General features: G+C 37.7%; 1 long non-coding RNA gene across 1 annotated transcript in view; it reads left to right on the plus strand.

The window, feature by feature from the left end:
* Window positions 1-1576: 1576 nt before the first annotated feature.
* Window positions 1577-23289, plus strand: part of LOC103693547 (uncharacterized) — a 30948-nt gene continuing 9235 nt past the window's right edge. The window contains exons 1-2 of the long non-coding RNA XR_015633039.1: window positions 1577-1761; window positions 4540-4615. This is a non-coding gene — a long non-coding RNA (uncharacterized LOC103693547). The remainder of the gene's footprint in view (window positions 1762-4539; window positions 4616-23289) is intronic.

The following is a 23289-nucleotide window of genomic DNA, read 5'->3' on the forward strand; positions in this document are numbered from 1 at the left end:
TGAAAGAATGTCTCAGTTTCTGTTCCCTGCCATTGGATCCTCTTTATCCTTCCTGGACTGCCTGGTTGGGGCTCACTGGGAGAGGATCTGCCAAATTATATTGGGACTGAATGCTTTAGGATAGTGTGACATTCAAAGGCCGTTACCCATCTCTGAGGAGAAGGGTGGAAGAATGGAGGGGGTGGGAGACTGTGACCAGAATGTAAAGTGAATTCTAAAAATAATTTTAAAAAAAAGAGAGAGGGAGAAATGTCCAATATCCTTATTCATCAGAGAGATGCAAATCATAACAACTCTGAGCTTCTACCTCACACATATCAAACTGAATAAGATAAAAAATTCAAGGGAAAACATATGCTGACAAGGATTTGGGGCAAGAAAAATACTCCTTCGTTGATAGTGGGAGTGCAAATTGCTACAGTCACTCTGGAAATCAATTTAATGATTTCTCAGAAAACTTGGAATAGTCCTAACTCAAGACCCAGCTATACTACTCCTCGGCATATACCCAAAAGATGACACAACATACCACAAGGACATTTTGTCCGTTATGTTCAGAGTAGCTTTAGTCATAATGCCAGAAAACTGGAAAAAAACCTAGATGCCTCTTAACAAAGAATGAACTCAAAATAAAATTTAAAAAATGGAGTCCCTTTACACAATGGAATATTACTCAGTTACTAAAATCAAGGACATCATGAAATTCTCAGGCAAATGAATGGAATGAGGAAATATCATCCTGAGTGAAGTAACTCAGACCCTAGAGGTCTTGCATGATATGCACACACTTATAAGTCGATATTCTCCATAAAATAAAGGATGCCTACTCTACAATCCACAAAACCAAAGAAAATAACAGAAAAGGAGGGAACAAGGGAAGATGATTTAATCTCACTCAGAATGGGAAATAAAATTGTTATTAGAATTGGATGGAGGGGGAGATCTGGGTGGAAGAGGGGAAGGAGAATTGAAGGGCAGATCAGGACAGATACCTTGGATGAGGGAGCTCCAGGTAGGTTGTGAGTGTTACTCTAGCTGAGGGTCCCAGCAGTGTGGGATATCGAGCCTGAAGTGGGAGGCAGGACTCCCAGTGGACAGATAAGGAAACAATCCATCCACAAAGTCCCCAGCACAAAATGTGTCCCACCTAAAAGATGTTCAGGGACAAAAGCAGAAATTGAGAGAATGGTCAGTCACTACCTGGTCCAACTTGAGATCAATCCCATTAAAAGAACAAATCCCTGACATTATTAATGATGCTCTGGTATGCTTGCAGACAGAAGCCAAGCATAACTGTCCTCTGAAAGGCCCCACCCAGCAGCTGATCATAATAGATGCAAGGCCCCACCCAGCAGCTGATCATAATAGATGCAAGGCCCCACCCAGCAGCTGATCATAATAGATGCAAGGCCCCACCCAGCAGCTGATCATAATAGATGCAAGGCCCCACCCAGCAGCTGATCATAATAGAAGCCAAGCATAACTGTACTTTGAAAGGCCCCACCCAGCAGCTGATCATAATAGAAGCCAAGCATAACTGTCCTCTGAAAGGCCCCACCCAACAGCTGATCATAATAGATGCAGAGACCCACAGTCAAACATTAGATGTAGCTTGGGAAGTATTTTTCAAATGTTGGGGGAATCATTGAGAAAACCAGAGGGGAGAGGGACTTTGCAGGAAGACTAACAGAGTCAAATAATCTGGACATTGGGGGGTTGCAGAGACTGAACCACCGATCAAAGAAAATACAAGGACTGAACGTAAGGCTCGTGAACATATACAGCATTCGTGCAGCTAGGAGTTCATGCAGGTTCCCCAGTAACTAGAGCTGGGCCTTACCCTGACTCTGTTGACTGACTGTGAATTCTATCCCCCTATTGGAAGATATCTTTCCTAGTCTCAGTAGTATAGGGAGTACCTAGTCCTGCTGTGACTTGAAGTCTCAGTGTGGCTTAGTATCCAGGGGGAACCTCACTCTTCTCAGAGATGAAGGAGAGGGAGGAATGTGGGGTAGGGCCATGAGGAGGAGGAACTGATTGTAAGGGGGACCGATATTGATACGTGAAGTGATTATATAAATGAATGGGGGAAAATTCAAAATCATATCCAGAAATCTTGTATCAAGGGTAGCTGGTACATATATTACTGAGGCTCTCTGCTGGCTAAATTTATTTCACCTAAGCATAAATTATACTCATGTGAGAGGAGAGAATCTCGATTTTAAAAATGCCTCTTAAAGATCAGGCTGGATCCTAGCTCATTTCCTTAAGTAGTGATTGAGGTTGAAAGCCTGGTCCATTGTAGATGGTTCTATTCCTTGGCTTGCGGTCCTAGGCTCTATTAAAAAAAAATGAGCCTGAGCATTAACTCTCTACCAGCTCCTGCCTTTGAATGCCTGCCTTGTTGGATTCTAGTTGTAACTTCCTTCAGCATTGAACAGTGCTGTGGAATCCTTTCTTGACAAAGTTACAAGTTTTCATAGTGTTTAATTACAGCAATAGTAGCCTACGGAGAACAGCTCCTGGTCTTGTCATTAAGGAGACTACAAAAAGAATGGGATGAGGCATCCATATTTTAGAGGAATTTTAATGAGCAACATGGCATTTCTAGCAAGGGATTGCCTCTAAAGACCTCCTAGGTCTGTGTGATCTGGCCGGAATGCAGACGTGTCACACACGTTCAATCCCCTTAGCTGTAATACAGAAAGCTAGTACATATCTTTAATCTCAAACAATATAGATGTGTTTAGTTTGTAGAAGAAAACACCATTAATTGAGGAACAAAGGGATGTATCAGAACTGACAGAAATAGTTAGAGGAGGATATGACCAACTCTCACAAGAACAGAGGGGAAGCAGAGGCTACTTAAAAAGCAGCACATATAGAGAGTAGTCAGTTGAATGTAGAGCAGTGGTGTGAAGTCTGTTTGGTGCAGTACATCTCCATTCACAGCAAAGCACTTCAGTTCATGGAGTTCAAAGACAGTTTATCCAAGCAGAACAATTCAGTCCAAAGCTGAAAGAAGCCAATTTGAGTCAGTCAACTTGGAGAAGAGTTTGAGTCAAGAACAACTGAGTTGAACCATTCAGAAAGAGCTAGAAGGGGATAGAAGCACTCTGACCTCAATCCAAGCTGTGTATTTATACTGCTTGGGTGGGTATAACTATTATGCCATCTCTCCATCAGTGGAAATTAAATCAAAATTTACAGTTGCAACAGGATAGAGAAACATGAAAAGCAATCATAACTGAATGTGTCTTTAGATTTTTTTTTTTGTTTTAACAATTTGAAAAAAATTAGTTCTTGATTTGCTTAAGGCATAACTAAAATATAATTCACAGAACATTTTAAAATTCAGTGGAATTACAAAAGAAAAATGATAAGTACTTCTCAGGTTTAAGAGAGCAGAGACAGTAACCAGTTTATTGTGTAGGAGTGAAGTCCTGTTTCTTGGACAATAAAAGGAAGAGCAGTATTTGAGTTGCATTAATCTGAACCTTCAGTGATAAGAATCTAGACAGCAGTTTGACATTATGATGTCCTTTAGCCAAACTGCTCTAACAGGTTAATCTCTGGAGATTATGAGTTCCCCAAGCATGGTTCTTGAATAAATTTAAAGTAGTGTTTTCTTTTGATTAAACAGGCCTTAAATCGAAACAGAAAGTGATTGTCCATACCAGTTGGGTTTCAGTTTTGCATCTATATGCATGCCTTGCAACTCTCAGTGCTGTGAAAGCTAGCTGGCGAAAGAGCTTCCTGTAAAATATCAACTTGGTTTCTCTTTATCCTACGAAAAAGTTATGATGTCTTCAACAATGAGGTCTTACCACCAAAACCTGCATGGCAGTCATTTGAAAATATGCCTTTTAATTGTAGAAATAATAGTTAGGGAAATAGCTACTATAACCAGAATATCCAGAAAGCATGCAATCAAATACATTACCAAGATTATTGTATGTTTTCTTTAGAGTCAGTCAGTATATAATAATTTTTCCACAGATGTGGAGCCTATTTCTCCATGCATTTAAATTTATACACTTGTTGAAAAGTTTAAAACTTTATGTATCAAAAAACAGTGTTTTCCAAACATCTTTATTTTTTCCTTGTACATACACTTTAAACCCTGTCCATGTCATCTCAAGAAATAAGGCAAGTTGCTTAAATTAAGTTGTCTAAATGAATTACATTGAACTGTTTGAAGAACCAGTACAATATTAGCAATTTTGAAATAAATGAATATTTAATTTTTATTAAAAGCAGCATGAGAAAATGCATCTTGATTTTATATTGTGAGAGGGTAAAGAATTAGCACACAATAAACAAACACAATTCTAATTTTAATCAGAAATAACAAGCCCCAGAGTTATCACCCTTGGAGATTAGAACAGCCCTTCTTAATAATGGAGGGACATTTTTTGATGTTCTAGGACGTTGAATAGGCTAGTTATTAAATTAATGTTCAAGACAATTTCATCTAAATATTTTGTGTTTCTGTATTGTTTTCTAGCAATAAGACTGATGATCTTTTTCTGATTTCAGCTAGAAAATAATAAATCAATGTTGAATATACATCTAACAATCATGTCAAAAAGCCCAATGATCCCAATGCTCACAGGTAAGTAACTGCATTTATATACTCCATGATTCTTGATTAAAATAATTAACTTGTAGGCATACCAAAATCTAAAATTTAATTTCTTTCTTTTTTTTTTTTTTTTGGAACTGAGGACCGAACCCAGGGCCTTGCACTTGCTAGGCAAGTGCTCTACCACTGAGCTAAATCCCCAATCCCTAAAATTTAATTTCTAGTCATGCTATATCATGTAAAAGCTATAAATGTAAAATTTATTTTTATTATATTTATTCTAGTTTGAAATCTGTTTATTTCTTGCTAGGAATATTTACGTAGTGTAGAATTTTTTATGTTTTTCTCTATGATATTTGGTAATAATTTCTTCTACATCTCCTCCGAGATCCTCTGCATTTCCCTACATACCCACACCTACATAACTTACTCTTATGTGTCATTAAAATATAAACAGACATCTAAAATAATACTAAATTAAGACTAAAAACAAGCATAAGGGAAAAACAAATAAAAAAATAAACAAATGAAGGAAAAAGAGCCAAAGAAAAAGCACTAAGAATCAGATATAGATGCTAGACACAGAGAAAGGGCACAAAATGAAAGCCATAATACATAAAAAGAAATCCGTGAGGAAAAGATAAAAAATTAAAAAATCTTGAAAAAAATTATGACCCATCCTCTAAATATACCATTGTGTTTATTTCATATTTGACATTTATTGTGGGGAAAAGTGCCCATGCTTAAAAGAGGCATATGTATCTTCTGAGACTTACTTGAGAAAAACTAATTTTTATTGTCAGTGGCTATCAGTTGGTTTGAGTTGGGGGGGGGGGGCTTGTGTCTACTGCCTCTGTCAACTGAGTTGGGCATGCTGGCAGTGTCTGCGAGATCATAAAAGCTCATCAGTCAGCTTGGTTTTAGAATAACTTGTTTTCTTTTGTGTCCTCCATTCCCTCTGGCTCCTTTTCTTAAATTCTCTGAGTCCTGAAAAGAAGGAATTGTTGAAGAAGCCCATATAATACTAACTTTCCCATGATCTCTCACTCTCTGCACATAGGTCAGCTTTGGGTTTCTGTGTTTGTATCCATTTAATACAAGAGGAAGCTTCTCTGATAATGGCTGAAAACACATTAATTTATGAGCATAGGATAATGTTATTAGAGTCATTTTATTCCTACTGCCACATGAACAATTTCAGTGATATGTTCCACCTCATAGAGTGTGCCTGAAATTCTACCAGAACTAGTTGGTTATTGTAACAATCTTTGTGCCACAATTTCACTAGCATATCTTGAAGGCAGGACACTGTTGGCGATCCAAAGATTTGTTGTTATATTAATATTTACCTTCTTCCTTTGATAGATTGAAGAGTACGTTTCAGAACCATGAACAGTATTGTCTTTAAGAATTAAGGCTCTAGGTAGGGGCTAACTGGATCTCTCTTGGTGCTCAATGAATTATATAGATATTGTCTTCAGTGATAGGGTTTGACAAGATTACAAAGAACACCTGTGAGTTTTATCAGTAGCCTTTGTTGTTTAGGTGTTTCTGTGGGGACTCTTTTGCCAATATTCAATTTAATGTAGCCCTTTACCAGAAATGGAGCGTTCATCCAGTAATGAGAAATGTCAAGCTGAGGATAATCTTTATATATGTATATTTTATGAAGCTTCTATTGTATTATGTTCATGTACTACCCCTCAAATAGACATTAGTTTTGTCTCTTTCTTCCTATATTCTCTCACTCCTCCTCTCCTGTACCCTTTGCCATTTGATCCTCCCAATCCAGCCACTTACACGTCATCAATCCAAAACCATACTCACACCCAAGAAAATACAAGTAAAAAAAAATCTCAGCAAAGCAAATCAAAGAAGTTGGGGAAACCCACACCATATAAGAAAAATAATAAGAATCAACAAACACAGGAAGTTGATAACCATGGGCATCTATTGTCTTAATTACCAGAGAAAAGACACAGACTAACAGATTGTATACATAAGTAGGATCCTTCTTTCTGATGCACCCAAGAAACACACCTTGACATAAAGGAGATATATTACCTCAGGCTTAAAGGATAAAAAAATAAGTAAATGAGATTAAGAAAAAAACTGGCTTACCAATTTTAATATCTGTCAAAATAGATTTCAAACCAAAACTAATCAGAAAATATGTAAAAAAACACCAATATATACATATCCAGGGAAAATCAACACAAGCTCATATATTATCATTAAAAAACAAACAAACTAGAACAACAATTGACTTGGAATTTTGATAGGGATTGTGTTGAATTTGTAGATTGCTTTCGGCAAGATGGCCATGTTTACTATATTAATCCTGCCAATCCATGAGCATGGAAGATCTTTCAATCTTCTGAGATCTTCATTTTTTTTCTTCATAGACTTGATATTCTTATCATACAGATCTTTCACTTGCTTGGTTAGAGTTACACCAAGGTATTTTATATTATTTATGCCTATTGTGAAGGGTGTCTTTTCCCTAATTTCCTTCTCAGCCTGTTGATCGTTTGATTAGAGGAACGCTACTGATTTGTTTGAGTTAATTTTATATCCTGCCACTATGCTGAAGTTGTTTATCTGTCTTAGTAGTTCTTTGGTGGAACTTTTGGGGTCACTTAATATACTATCATATCATCTGCACATAGCGATATTTTGATTTTGTCCTTTGCAATTTGTATCCTTTTGACCTCTTCTTGTTGTCTGACTGCTCTGGCTAGGACTTCAAGTACTATATTGAATAGGCAGGGAGAGAGTGGGCAGCCCTGATTAAAATATTAAAATAGCCCCTGATTTTAGTGGGATTGCTTCAAGTTTCTCTCCATTTAGTTTTTTGTTGGCTACTGGTTTGCTATATATTGATTTTGCTATGTTTAGGTATGAGACTTGAATTCCTGAATTTCCAGGACTTTTATCATGTCAAATGCTTTTTCAGCATCTAATGAAATGATCATGTGATTTTTATCTTTAAATTTGTTTATATAATGGATTACATCAATGGATTTCCATATATTGAACTGCATCCCTGGTACAAAGCCTACTTGATCATGCTGGAGGATCATTTTGATGTGTTCTTGGATTTGGTTTGCAAGAATTTTATTGAGTATTTTTGCGTAGATATTCATAAGGGAAATTGGTCTGAAGTTCTCTTTCTTTGTTGGGTCTTTGTGTGGTTTAGGTATAAGAGTAATTGTGACTTCATAGAAGGAATTTGGTAGTGCTCCATTTGTTTCTATTTTGTGGAATAGTTTGGACAGTATTGGTACTGATACCAATGTGCATGCTGACAAGAGCCTGATATAGCTGTCTCCTGAGAGGCTCTGACAGAGCATGACAAGTACAGAGGCAAATGCTCGCAGCTAACCATTGAACTGAGAACAGCGTCTCCATTGGAGGAGTTAGAGAAAGGATTGAAGGAGCTAAAGCATTTTGCAAACCCATAAGAACAATAATATCAACCAACCAAAGCTCCCAGGGACTAAATCATTCACAGAGTGCACATGGATAGAGTCATGGCTTCAGCAGCATATGTAGCAGAGGATTGCCTTGTTGGACACCAATGATAGGATAAGCCCTTGGTCTTGCCAAGGCTTGTTCCCTCAGTGTAAGGAAATATCAGGGCAGGGAGGTAGGAAGGGGTAGGTGGATGGGTGGGAGAATACCCTTATAGAAGTATGGAAAGGGGGGATGGGACTCATGGATGGGAAACCGGGAAGGGAATAACATTTGAAATGTAAATAAAAAAATATCCAATAAAAAACAGAACAAAACAAAAAAAGAACAACAAACGAAATGACCATTACTATTACCACAGCTTAAATCATAAATGACTCATGAACAGGGATCTGTAAAGACTTCAGAACTCTTGTAAACAAACAGGTCATTTAGGGAAAAAATAAACAGAAATATTGTAGATAAATGTTGTCATGGACCAAATGAACCTAATTCATGTTACAGAACAAAGAAGCAATATTCTTTTCAGCACTCCCTGGACCTTTTTTTCAAAAATGATGGTATAGTTGGACACAAAGCAATTCCCAACAGATTAAAAAAATAAAAATAAAAATAAATAAAAGCATGCGTAGTAGTAGGTGATAATGTGGTGGCAGTGGCAGTGATGGCACAAGTTCCTTGTTACCCATCCCAATGTTCTGGTTTCCCAAATGAAAGACCCACATTCACAGTCTTGTATTTAATGTCTTAATCATCTCAATGTCTGGGCCACTTTCAATATCAACATGGCTAATACCTCCCCTCTGATACACCTGACTTATTACTTACTAAAATCTGTATGCCATCTTCGTTGCCCTAGGCCCAATAGGGTACCCACTCCGGCTGCTCTTTCTGGCTCTTAAATGATGGTATGCTCTCTTTACTGCAGCCCTCAAGCCTGAATCTCATTCCCTTTTCTTTTCCCAAACCTCTTGCCGGTGAATCCTAAATTCCTGCCTCTGTCTCCCTGACCAGGAATTGGCTTCTAGCAATTTAATTTACCAATAGAAAATGACTGGGGACAAGAACCACCAGTATCTTACATCTGGGATTCTCATACAATTTTCAGATCCGAATTAACATAATAGAAGTGTTAAACTAAATCTACAAGCACATATCCTATCTGACCTGACTACAATGTATAAAAGCTTGATGACATCAATAACAGAAACAATAGGGAGTTTACAATTTTCTGCAAATGAATAACTCATCACTGAAACATATTTGGGTGAACACAGAATTGAATGAAAATGAGTTACACAATTTACCCAAACTTACAAAACAAATTGAAGGCAAGTCTAAAAGGCAAGTTCATAGCCATAAAAGTTCCCACAAAAAAATGGAGAGATCTCATATTTTCATCTTAATAGCATACTTCTTAAGTGAGTTTTCAGCATAACTGACTCTTGGAGAGCATATGATAATCCAGTTTTTTTCTATAATTTCTATCATACTTAGTACTTTGCACAGTGTTTTGATTCTTTTTCCAGATGTTTCTTCTATTTTTATAGAGACTATCTCTGATTTGTTACATTTAAGTTCAATGATCATTTCTTCTATACTATAAAATATGTTACTTTTAATATTTTTGGATTTTATATTGAACAAATGTTCATTTTTAGTTTTAAAAATTTTTTATTGTAAAGTGTGATTTTACTCTCATGAGTACACTTCAGTAATTATAGTAGGTTAAAAAATATCTCCTGTACATTCTAATAGCTGTCATTTCAGTGTCTCTTTTCACTTTTCATAACTGACTAGTAGTTAACATTTTTCAATGCAAATAAATTGTTTTACTTTTTTTATTAAAGAAAAGTAGCAGCATTTGAATTTGCCTCCAACCTTTAAGATGTCTATTTAAAACTAACTCTGGATAATGCTAATCACATTTCTATGATACGTCTTGATTCACTACCAAAGTGCAAAAGTCAATGAAAACTGTACAAATGGTTAATGAGCTCTAAGCAATATTTATCATTTTCTGGGCATACTCTGCTTTATGCTTGTATACTGTATGAATTAACAGTAAGTATTCAAACAACATTCTCAGAGACTTCTGAAGCATTCAGATTGCTGCAGTTCTAGGATTTTCCAAATTCTATTTTCTCTACATGCTTCTGCCATAAGTCTCTGAAATCAGTAACCTTACTCTCTTCTTGAGTCAGTTTTCTGATTGCATTAATGTCTAGATCATGACTTTCAATATAAGACAGAAGATCTATAAATGTCAATATTTATTTCTTCTTTAGTAGAACAAGAATCCCTCAAGTGCCAGGATCTGATATTTGACAAAAGTATATCATTTTTTCTCAATTTTGTAATGTTTTATGACAGGGGAAACTTAATCCAATTTCTTTGAAATATTTATTTACTTATTCTCTCTGTCTCTATCTTTGTCTCTGTGTAGGGGGATATGTGAGTATTTATAAAATTTATAAAGATAAGGAGACTAAAATCAGACATCCATTTTCTTTTATACCTTCCAACTTACTATTTGGGAGATGATCTTTACAAAAAATAAAGTTAACAGTTGTAGCCATATCATCTGGCAAGTAAACTCTTGAAATCCATCAGTCTCCTTACAATTTGAGGGTTTCAGGAATGCAAGATCACATCTTTCTTTTAAGTGGTTCTTTGATTAATCTTTCCTGCATCCACTGCAAGTTTCCTTACTCACTAAAACAATTCAACAGTCTATATGAGTACTTTCCTATAATTTATATACATCTCCATCTCCTGAAACATAATAAAGAATAAAACCACTAAGTCATCAGGGATATTCAAATCAAAACAACACTGAGATTCCACCTCCCACCAGTCAGAATGCCTACGATCAAAAATCTCAAGTGACGGCAGATGCTGAAAAGGGTGTGGAGAAAGAGGAACACTGTTCCACTGGTAAGATTGCAAACCGGTACAACCACTCTGGAAATCAGTCCAGCAGTTCCTCAGAAAATTGGACATAGTGCTACCTGAGGACCCAGCTATACCTCTTCTGAACTCAGACCCAGAAAATGCTCCAACATATAACAAGGACACATGCTTCACTATGTTCATAGCAGACTTTTTTATAATAGCAAGAAGTTGGAAAGAACCCAGATGTCCTTCAACAGAGGAATGAATACAAAAAATGCAGTACATTTATGCAATGGAGTACTACTCTGCTATTAAAAACAATGGCTTCATGAAATTCATAGGCAAGTGGATATAACTAGAAAATATTTTCCTGAGCGGGGTAACCCAGCAACAAAAGAACATATATGGTGTGCACGCATTGATAAGTTGTTATTAGCCCCAAAATTTGGAATAGCCAAGATACAATTCACAGATGATATGAAGCTGAAGAAGAAAGATGACCAAAATATGGATGTTTCATCTCTTCTTAGAAGGAGCAACAAAATACTCAAAGGAGAATATATAGAGACAAAGTGTGGAGCAGAAACTGAAGGAAAGGCCATCCAGAGACTGCCCTGCCCGAGGATCCATCCCATATATGCACTAAACACAGACACTATTGCAAATGCCAAGAAGTACTTGTTGACAGGAGCCTGATATATCTGTCTCCTGGGAGGCTCTGTCACAACCTGACAAATACAGAAGTGGATGGTGTCAGCCAACCACTGAACTGAGCTTTCCAATGGAGGAGTTGAAGAAAGGACAGAGGAGCTAGTGGGGTTTGCAACCCCACAGGAAGAACAATAATATCAACCAACCAGACCTCTTCTCCCTAGATCCTAAGGACTAAACTACCAACCAAAGAGTGACCCATGGCTCCAGCTATATATGTAGCAGGGGATGACCATGTTGAGCATCAATGGAAGGAGAGGTTTTTGGTCCTGTGAAGATTTTACTGGCTAGTTTTATGTGTCAACTTGACACAAGCTAGAGTTATCAAAGAAAAAGAAGCCTCCCTTTGAAAATGCCTTCATGAAGACCAAGCTGTAAGGCATTTTCTCAACTTGTGATCAAGGGAGTAGGATGCAGCCCATTGTAGGTGGAGCCATCCCTGGGCTGGTAGTCTTGGGTTCTATAAGAGAGCAAGCTGAGAAAGCCAAGAGAAGCAAGCCAGTAAATAGCATCCCTCCATGGTCTCTGCATCAGCTCCTGCTCTCTGACCTGCTTGAGTTCCAGTCCTAACTTCCTTTGGTGATGAACAGCAATATGAAAGTGTAAGCTAGATAAACCCTTTCCTCCTCAACTTCTTGGTCATGATGCTTGTGAAGGAATAGAAAATCCTGACTAAGACAAATTGATACCAGGAGTAGAGTATCCCTGTGACAACTTGACCATGTTTGGGGAGGACTGTGGAAGGACTTTGATCTTTGAGCTAGAAGAACCACTAGGATATTAAGAGCTCAGTGGGATGCTCTGAAGGAACTTGAAAGATAATGTTAAGAGCAGTGCAGCCTGCCCCACATGTGGCCCAAACATATACAGCCACCCAATTAGACAAGATTGATGAAGCAAAGAAGTGCAGGCCAACAGGAGCCAGATGTAGATTGCTCCTGAGAGACACAGCCAGAATACAGCAAATACAGAGGGGAATGCCACCAGCAAACCACTGAACTGAGAATAGGACCCCATTGAAGGAATCAGAGAAGAACTGGAAGAGCTTGAAGGGGCTCGAGACCCCATATGTACAACAATGTCAAGCAACCAGAGCTTCCAGGGACTAAGCTACTACCTAAAGACTATACATGGACTGACCCTGGACTCTGACCTCATAGATAGCAATGAATATCCTAGTAAGAGCACCAGTGGAAGGGGAAGCCCTGGGTCCTGCTAAGACTGAACCCCCAGTGAACTAGACTGTTGGGGGGAGGGCGGCAATGGGGGGAGGGTAGGGAGGGGAACACCCATAAGGGGTGGGGGGAGGGGGATGTTTGCCCGGAAACCGGGAAAGGGAATAACACTCGAAATGTATATAAGAAATACTCAAGTTAATAAAAAAAAAAGAGCAGTGCAGAAGATGTGAAATTTCAGAGGGACGTTTAAAGACTCTAATCAGGACTGTTGCTGTTTTGATTGTGAAGATTCTGTGGTTTTGGGTAGCTGGAGCTGAGGAATCAGCTGTGATTAACAAGATAACAGAACTGTTAAAGCCAATCCTTTGCATTACTGGAACTATTGATGCTGGTCAGCTGTAGCTAAGACATTAGTGGTGACTAAGAAGAGACCAGTACCATTGATGCAAAATATTCTGGAAAGTGCTTTCTGACAGCACAAAGAGACTGTGTTCCAGAGAATGCCAAGGTAGTGCCTCATGCTGTGACTGGCCTTTGTAGAGTGCAAGAGCAGCTGAGGCTGGGCACTGTGAGAAGCCAAGGAAGGAAATTGATGAAGGTGCAGCCTCAGTTGCAATTGATGACCCAGGACTGAAGGGGTCATGCAAAGGAGTTGAAGCTTGGCACCATGAAGAGAGCCTGTGAGAAGCTATTGGTGAAGCCTAGTTGGAGCTGAAGACAGCAGTGTTTTGGAAATGCCAGTACCCTGAGATGATCACCAGGAACAGCAGCAGCAGTGGAGTACAGGCATCTGGAGCCTAGAAGACAAGATGTGTGCTACAAAGGGCAGAGTTAGAGAAGTGACCTTAAGCCTTTGGAGGAGCCTAGATGGCCATGAGTGGATCCCAGACTTTGGATTTTTTTTTTTTTTTTGCTTTTGATTGTGACTTTGCCCTGATATTTTTCCCTTTTAAAGTAAGAAAGTATTTTGGTGGAATCCACAGTTAAGAGACTTTGAATTTTAAAAGGTATTGGATATTTTAAAGGGATTGAACTATAATTATATATATATATATATATATATATATAATATGTAAAGACTGTGGGACTCTTAAAGCTATTTAGATATTGGGGATGAGTAAGAAAGTAAGGGTTGAGGCTTAATAGTGATGTGTTTGTGTGTCAAGTTGACAAAGGATCAATTGTACTGGCTAGTTTTATGTGTCAACTTCATAAAAGTTGGAGTTATCAAAGAAAAAGGAGCCTCAGTTGTGGAAATGCCTTGAGGAGACCAAGCTCTAAGGCATTTTCTCAACTAGTGGTCAAATGGAGAAGACCCAGCCCATTGCGGGTGCTGCTATCTCTGGACTGGCAGTTGTGGGTTCTATGAAAGAGCAGGCTGAGCAAACCAAGAGAAGCAAGCCAGTAGGTAGCATCCCTCCATGGACTCTGCATCAGCTCCTGATCCTGACCTGCTTGAGTTCCAGTCCTGACTTCCTTTGGTGATGAACAGCAATGTGGAAGTGTAAGCTGAATAAACCTTTTCCTCCCCAGCTTGCTCCTTGCTCAGGATGTTTGTGCAGGAATAGAAACCTAAAGCAAGGCTCAAAGCCCCAGTGTATAGGAATGCTAGGGCTGGGACACAGGAGTGGGTGGATGGGTGGCAGAGAATCCTCACAGAAACAGGGTGAGGGGTGAGGAGATAGGGGGTTTGGGGAGGGGTAATTGGGAAAGGGGAGAACATTTGAAATGTAAATAAATAAAATATCCAATAAAAATAAAACTGCTAACTCAACATTTAATGATGAATGCTTTGGGAGTGCTTGCAAGGATATGTTATAAATGTGATGAAGAGAATAAAAGACAAAAATTGTAACTCTCAACTGTTATTCTATCAGTAAAATGAAATGGTAAACTCAGTCAATTGACCATGTCAAAACTGATTATGATGGAGAGAATTTTTATGAAGAAAGCTTCATGCAAAATGATAGTGAAGCATGAGTAATTTTGAACAGCTAAGTCTGTTTAATATGCAAAAAGAATTGGTTATGAGGCTGCATATATTTAAATTACTGTAAGAAATTAGAGATCACAATATGAAACGGTTTTTACATATATTAGAAAATGAATCCGATATATACTGAAAATGGCACACTTTTCTTTCTTATTTTTTTAAAACAGCATTTGCTTTGAAATATATCCTTAATGGATAACACACACACACACACACACACACACACACACACACACACACACACACACACACCATAAACTTTAGCACAAGCTCCAGAATGCAAATGAATATTCATCAAATGAATCAAAAATATAATTGGATATACCAGTGAGTAGAACATGATTTGGAATATTTAAAATTGATCTATCCTCAGTTGTACAAATAACCATGCAAAATGCATAAAAATCCTAATCTAGATAAAAATCATGGTTCACAATTGAATCTTAATGAAGTCAAGGGTATCACATTGAAACCTTGACCTAATGATTTGATTGGATATATAAATCATCAGAAAAGTCACACTGGTCACATCCAACTAGAACCTCAAATCAGTGGCAATTAGAAAGATAGTTCTGTCACATAAGAAACCAGAAAACAAACAAACAGAAGAGAATCTGTCTTCAATTCAGCAACTAGTTTAAAAGGCCATAGTTCATTTTCCCATGGGGGTGTTCTTATATAACTATATAGAACTATTATAAGAGTTCTGACTCACATTGTCACTCGTTAATATTCAATGATTCCTAGGAAAAGCTAACAAATAAATATCATTCACTCAGACAAAATTGTTCAAGCTATATTTATCACTCCCATATAATATACAGGGTGAAATAGTTAGATGTGCACCAGAAAATATCTTCATTGAAAACATAAAAGTACATAAAGATCTCCATTTTATCTCTCAATATGCCTCTATCTATTTAAAAAATAAATTCACCATGGTTGTATTATTTAAAGTCTCATTCCATTCTGAATCCATATTGTGAATTGAAATGTATCTTCTAGATTCTCTTCTCATGCTTTAAAACATTTGCATGTAAAGATATTTCAAAGATCTCACTTTAGTTTGATGGGATCATAGTATCCCTGAGCGTGTAATAATTGTTCGTTGTTTGTTTGTTAGAAAAATCTGAGAATCTACAAATGTCACAGGATTATTTAATCATGTTCAGAGTCTGTTCTCCAGAAATGAAAATTAATCACAGTTTTGAAGTCTTTTAGTTCCTTCTATTCTTTTTTCAGTTGTACGAGGCACAGATCCAGGGCGATTTGCTCAGTATGAATTCTACCACTGAGCTATGTCTCCAGCCAGTCCTTTTCGATAACCCTGACAAATACTCAACAACCCCTGCTGACATCAGTTATAACAGCTTCCTCAGAATACATTCTACAGAAGTAAACCACCTTAGGGATATTGTAACTTATATTTCTGAAAGCTTTAATGACAAAATGGACCATCAAGAAAGTTCAGTGAAATGATGCCTGGCCATATTCTATTTTTCTTCCCATGATATATCAGAAATTCTTTCACAAATGTGTAGGATTTTGCATTTCTTTCATAAAGCATTCCATACACTGAAGTGATTTCCTTAATACCTTGGTTTTGGCAACTTTAATATAAATGTCACTTTGAGTGCTCTCCTTCCCTAAATCTTGACATCACAGATACCATTAGAAACTATGAACAAATATTTCTACATACTAAAAGTCAGGAAGCTGAAAGGATATTGGAGATAGCTAATTTGTTATTTCCTTTTTCTTATGCTCTATATTTCTTTCCATAATTAACCCTGTTAAATTCAAAGCTCAGTCACATATTTTTAAATTGGTTTGCTGGTACATTTGTGGTTTATATAGCATATTCCAAAAAGAGTTAAAAATTACAATCCATCTCACAGAGATCTGAGCAATTATATTATATTTTTAAAATATATTATTAAAATTTTAAAATATATTTTAAAGGTCATGTGTTCTTATTATTTTTCTCCTCTTCCTCCTCCTCTTCTTCCTCCTAGTTATGTTCTTTTCTGCAATTCTGTTTAAGAAATATGAATGCGGGGTGGAGATTTAGCTCAGTGGTAGAGCGCTTGCCTAGCAAGCGCAAGGCCCTGGGTTCGATCCCCAGCTCAAAAAAAAAAAAAAAAAGAAATATGAATGCTTGTCTCATAAGAAACGTATACTTTACTTTCCATATTAGTAAGCAATAACTATTTTCTTTTTAGAATTTCATTATTAAAATTAAGATTTCTAAAGTATATCAAATTTTCAGTGAACTATGTTGATTTTACCTCACTCTTTGTTGAACAAAATATGACAAATAGGATACCTTCTATCTTTTTTTATGTTCCTCTAGTCATACAGTATATATCATACCAGTTTGTTACTTCAAGAAACAAAAACAAAACAGAATTCTTAAAAACATATGGTTGGCAAATCAGTGCACAGAAAAATTTACATAAGATATTGATTGTTCCATCATGTCAGATATCAAAATAGATTCTTGTACAAGCTCTGACTAATAACTTTATTCCCATAAGAAATATGCAAAACTACTGCTACCACAAAATTATTTTAAAAAATGTTGTCTTTTATCCCGATCTATGCCCAGCATCATAGTGCTCCAAGATATCTAGTAGATATCTTCATCTCGGTCAGCAAAGCCTCTTAACAGCTTTGCTCTATCCCATATCACACTGCCTAAGGCTTCTTTCTGAGCCTGGCAACAATCTCTCTACTAATCTAGTTCCCAAGGCAGATTGCCACCAGGCCAGAAATATACATCTCATTCCATGGCGGCTTAGTGTCTCTGGCTGCCATATACTCTCTTAAACTTAAATTACCACATGAAAGAACACACAACCTCTGATCTAATTGATAAGATATAATTGCTCACCTAAAAATACAAAACCCTGTACATATCCATCCCTTAAGAATATTCATAATAACCTGTAAATACGCAGAGAGGAATTTTTTTTTTATTAACTTGAGTATTTCTTATATACATTTCAAGTGTTATTCCCTTTCCCGGTTTCCGGGCAAACATCCCCCTCCCCCCTCCCCTTCCTTATGGGTGTTTCCCTCCCTACCCTCCCCCCATTGCCGCCCTCCCCCCATAGTCTAGTTCACTGGGGGTTCAGTCTTAGCAGGACCCAGGGCTTCCCCTTCCACTGGTGCTCTTACTAGGATATTCATTGCTACCTATGGGGTCAGAGTCCAGGGTCAGTCCATGTATAGTCTTTAGGTAGTGGCTTAGTCCCTGGAAGTTCTGGTTGCTTGGCATTGTTGTACTTTTGGGGTCTCGAGCCCCTTCAAGCTCTTCCAGTTCTTTCTCTGATTCCTTCAACGGGGGACCTATTCTCAGTTCAGTGGTTTGCTGCTGGCATTCGCCTCTGTATTTGCTGTATTCTGGCTGTGTCTCTCAGGAGCGATCTACATCCGGCTCCTGTCGGTCTGCACTTCTTTGCTTCATCCATCTTGTCTAATTGGGTGGCTGTATATGTATGGGCCACATGTGGGGCAGGCTCTGAATGGGTGTTCCTTCTGCCTCTGTTCTAAACTTTGCCTCTCTATACGCTCCTAAGGGTATTCTTGTTCCACTTTTAAAGGAGTGAAGCATTCGCATTTTTATCATCCTTCTTGAGTTTCGTTTGTTCTAGGGATCTAGGGTAATTCAAGCATTTGGGCTAATAGCCACTTATCAATGAGTGCATACCATGTATGTCTTTCTGTGATTGGGTTAGCTCACTCAGGATGATATTTTCCAGTTCCAACCATTTGCCTACGAATTTCATAAACTCGTTGTTTTTGATAGCTGAGTAATATTCCATTGTGTAGATGTACCACATTTTCTGTATCCATTCCTCTGTTGAAGGGCATCTGGGTTCTTTCCATTTTCTGGCTATTATAAATAAGGCTGCGATGAACATAGTGGAGCACGTGTCTCTTTTATATGTTGAGGCATCTTTTGGGTATATGCCCAAGAGAGGTATAGCTGGATCCTCAGGCAGTTCAATGTCCAATTTTCTGAGGAACCTCCAGACTGATTTCCAGAATGGTTTTACCAGTCTGCAATCCCACCAACAATGGAGGAGTATTCCTCTTTCTCCACATCCTCGCCAGCATCTGCTGTCACCTGAGTTTTTGATCTTAGCCATTCTCACTGGTGTGAGGAGAAATCTCAGGGTTGTTTTGATTTGCATTTCCCTTATGACTAAAGATGTTGAACATTTCTTTAGGTGTTTCTCAGCCATTCGGCATTCCTCAGCTGTGAATTCTTTGTTTAGCTCTGAACCCCATTTTTTAATAGGGTTATTTGTTTCCCTGCGGTCTAACTTCTTGAGTTCTTTGTATATTTTGGATATAAGGCCTCTATCTGTTGTAGGATTGGTAAAGATCTTTTCCCAATCTGTTGGTTGCCGTCTTGTCCTAACCACAGTGTCCTTTGCCTTGCAGAAGCTTTGCAGTTTTATGAGATCCCATTTGTCGATTCTTGATCTTAGAGCATAAGCCATTGGTGTTTTGTTCAGGAAATTTTTTCCAGTGCCCATGTGTTCCAGATGCTTCCCTAGTTTTTCTTCTATTATTTTGAGTGTGTCTGGTTTGATGTGGAGGTCCTTGATCCACTTGGACTTAAGCTTTGTACAGGGTGATAAGCATGGATCGATCTGCATTCTTCTACATGTTGCCGTCCAGTTGAACCAGCACCATTTGCTGAAAAAGCTATCTTTTTTCCATTGGATGGTTTTGGCTCCTTTGTCAAAAATCAAGTGACCATAGGTGTGTGGGTTCATTTCTGGGTCTTCAATTCTATTCCGTTGGTCTATCTGTCTGTCTCTGTACCAATACCATGCAGTTTTTATCACTATTGCTCTGTAATACTGCTTGAGTTCAGGGATAGTGATTCTCCCTGAAGTCCTTTTATTGTTGAGGATAGTTTTAGCTATCCTGGGGTTTTTGTTATTCCAGATGAATTTGCAAATTGTTCTGTCTAACTCTTTGAAGAATTGGATTGGTATTTTGATGGGGATTGCATTGAGTCTGTAGATCGCTTTTGGTAAAATGGCCATTTTTACTATATTAACCCTGCCAATCCATGAGCATGGGAGATCTTTCCATCTTCTGAGGACTTCTTCAATTTCTTTCCTCAGTGTCTTGAAGTTCTTATTGTATAGATCTTTTACTTGCTTGGTTAAAGTCACACCGAGGTACTTTATATTATTTGGGTCTATTATGAAGGGTGTCGTTTCCCTAATTTCTTTCTCGGCTTGTTTCTCTTTTATATAGAGGAAGGCAACTGATTTATTTGAGTTAATTTTATACCCAGCCACTTTGCTGAAGTTGTTTATCAGCTTTAGTAGTTCTCTGGTGGAACTTTTGGGATCACTTAAATATACTATCATGTCATCTGCAAATAGTGATATTTTGACCTCTTCTTTTCCGATCTGTATCCCCTTGATCTCCTTTTGTTGTCTGATTGCTCTGGCTAGAACTTCAAGAACTATATTGAATAAGTAGGGAGAGAGTAGGCAGCCTTGTCTAGTCCCTGATTTTAGTGGGATTGCTTCAAGTTTCTCTCCATTTAGTTTAATGTTAGCAACTGGTTTGCTGTATATGGCTTTTACTATGTTTAGGTATGGGCCTTGAATTCCTATTCTTTCCAGGACTTTTATCATGAAGGGGTGTTGAATTTTGTCAAATGCTTTCTCAGCATCTAATGAAATGATCATGTGGTTCTGTTCTTTCAGTTTGTTTATATGATGGATCACGTTGATGGTTTTCCGTATATTAAACCATCCCTGCATGCCTGGGATGAAGCCTACTTGATCATGGTGGATGATTGTTTTGATGTGCTCTTGAATTCGGTTTGCCAGAATTTTATTGAGTATTTTTGCGTCGATATTCATAAGGGAAATTGGTCTGAAGTTCTCTTTCTTTGTTGTGTCTTTGTGTGGTTTAGGTATAAGAGTAATTGTGGCTTCGTAGAAGGAATTCGGTAGTGCTCCATCTGTTTCAATTTTGTGGAATAGTTTGGATAATATTGGTATGAGGTCTTCTATGAAGGTTTGATAGAATTCTGCACTAAACCCGTCTGGACCTGGGCTCTTTTTGGTTGGGAGACCTTTAATGAATGCTTCTATTTCCTTAGGAGTTATGGGGTTGTTTAACTGGTTTATCTGTTCCTGATTTAACTTCGGTACCTGGTATCTGTCTAGGAAATTGTCCATTTCCTGAAGATTTTCAAGTTTTGTTGAATATAAGTTTTTATAGTAAGATCTGATGATTTTTTGAATTTCCTCTGAATCTGTAGTTATGTCTCCCTTTTCGTTTCTTATTTTGTTAATTTGGACGCACTCTCTGTGTCCTCTCCTTAGTCTGGCTAAGGGTTTATTTATCTTGTTGATTTTCTCAAAGAACCAACTTTTGGTTCTGTTGATTCTTTCTATGGTCCTTTTTGTTTCTACTTGGTTGATTTCAGCTCTGAGTTTGATTATTTCCTGCCTTCTACTCCTCCTGGGTGTATTTGCTTCTTTTTGTTCTAGAGCTTTTAGGTGTGCTGTCAAGTTGCTGACATATGCTCTTTCCTGTTTCTTTCTGCAGGCACTCAGCGCTATGAGTTTTCCTCTTAGCACAGCTTTCATTGTGTTCCATAAGTTTGGGTATGTTGTATTTTCATTTTCATTAAATTCTAAAAAGTTTTTTATTTCTTTCTTTATTTCTTCCTTGACCAGGTTATCATTGAGTAGAGCATTGTTCAATTTCCACGTATATGTGGGCATTCTTCCCTTATTGTTATTGAAGACCAGTTTTAGGCCGTGGTGGTCCGATAGCATGCATGGGATTATTTCTATCTTCCTGTACCTGTTGAGGCCCGTTTTTTGACCAATTATATGGTCAATTTTGGAGAAAGTATCATGAGGAGCTGAGAAGAAGGTATATCCTTTTGCTTTAGGATAGAATGTTCTATAAATATCCGTTAAGTCCATTTGGCTCATGACTTCTCTTAGTCTGTCGACATCACTGTTTAATTTCTGTTTCCATGATCTGTCCATTGATGGGAGTGGGGTGTTGAAATCTCCCACTATTATTGTGTGAGGTGCACTGTGTGTTTTGAGCTTTAGTAAGCTTTCTTTTACGTATGTAGGTACCCTTGTATTTGGGGCATAGATATTTAGGATTGAGAGTTCATCTTGGTGGATTTTTCCTTTGATGAATATGAAGTGTCCTTCCTTATCTTTTTTGATGACTTTTAGTTGGAAATTGATTTTATTTGATATTAGAATGGCTACTCCAGCTTGCTTCTTCTGACCATTTGCTTGGAAAGTTGTTTTCCAGCCTTTCACTCTGAGGTAGTGTCTGTCTTTGTCTCTGAGGTGTGTTTCCTGTAGGCAGCAGAATGCAGGGTCCTCGTTGCGTATCCAGTTTGTTAATCTATGTCTTTTTATTGGGGAGTTGAGGCCATTGATATTGAGAGATATTAAGGAATAGTGATTATTGCTTCCCGTTATATTCATATTTGGATGTGAGGTTATGTTTGTGTGCTTTCATTCTCTTTGTTTTGTTGCCAAGACGATTAGTTTCTTGCTTCTTCTAGGGTATAGCTTGCCTCCTTATGTTGGGCTTTACCATTTATTATCCTTTGTAGTGCTGGATTTGTAGAAAGATATTGTGTAAATTTGATTTTGTCATGGAATATCTTGGTTTCTCCATCAATGTTAATTGAGAGTTTTGCTGGGTACAGTAACCTGGGCTGGCAGTTTTGTTCTCTTAGGGTCTGTATGACATCAGTCTAGGATCTTCTGGCCTTCATAGTTTCTGGCGAGAAGTCTGGTGTGATTCTGATAGGTCTCCCTTTATATGTTACTTGACCTTTTTCCCTTACTGCTTTTAATATTCTTTCTTTATTTTGTGCATTTGGTGTTTTGATAATTATGTGACGGGAGGTGTTTCTTTTCTGGTCCAATCTATTTGGAGTTCTGTAGGCTTCTTGTATGTCTATGGGTATCTCTTTTTTTAGGTTATGGAAGTTTTCTTCTATGATTTTGTTGAAGATATTTACTGGTCCTTTGAGCTGGGAGTCTTCACTCTCTTCTATACCTATTATCCTTAGGTTTGATCTTCTCATTGAGTCCTGGATTTCCTGTATGTTTTGGACCAGTAGCTTTTTCCGCTTTACATTATCTTTGACAGTTGAGTCATGATTTCTATGGAATCTTCTGCTCCTGAGATTCTCTCTTCCATCTCTTGTATTCTGTTGGTGAAGCTTGTATCTACAGCTCCTTGTCTCTTCTTTTGGTTTTCTATATCCAGGGTTGTTTCCATGTGTTCTTTCTTGATTGCTTCTATTTCCATTTTTAATTCCTTCAACTGTTTGATTGTGTTTTCCTGGAATTCTTTCAGGGATTTTTGTGTCTCCTCTCTATGGGCTTCTACTTGTTTATTTATTTTTTCCTGGA

Source organism: Rattus norvegicus, chromosome 11 (genome assembly GCF_021556685.1).
Source record: "Rattus norvegicus strain SHRSP/BbbUtx chromosome 11, alternate assembly SHRSP_T2T, whole genome shotgun sequence".
Lineage (NCBI taxonomy): Eukaryota > Metazoa > Chordata > Mammalia > Rodentia > Muridae > Rattus > Rattus norvegicus.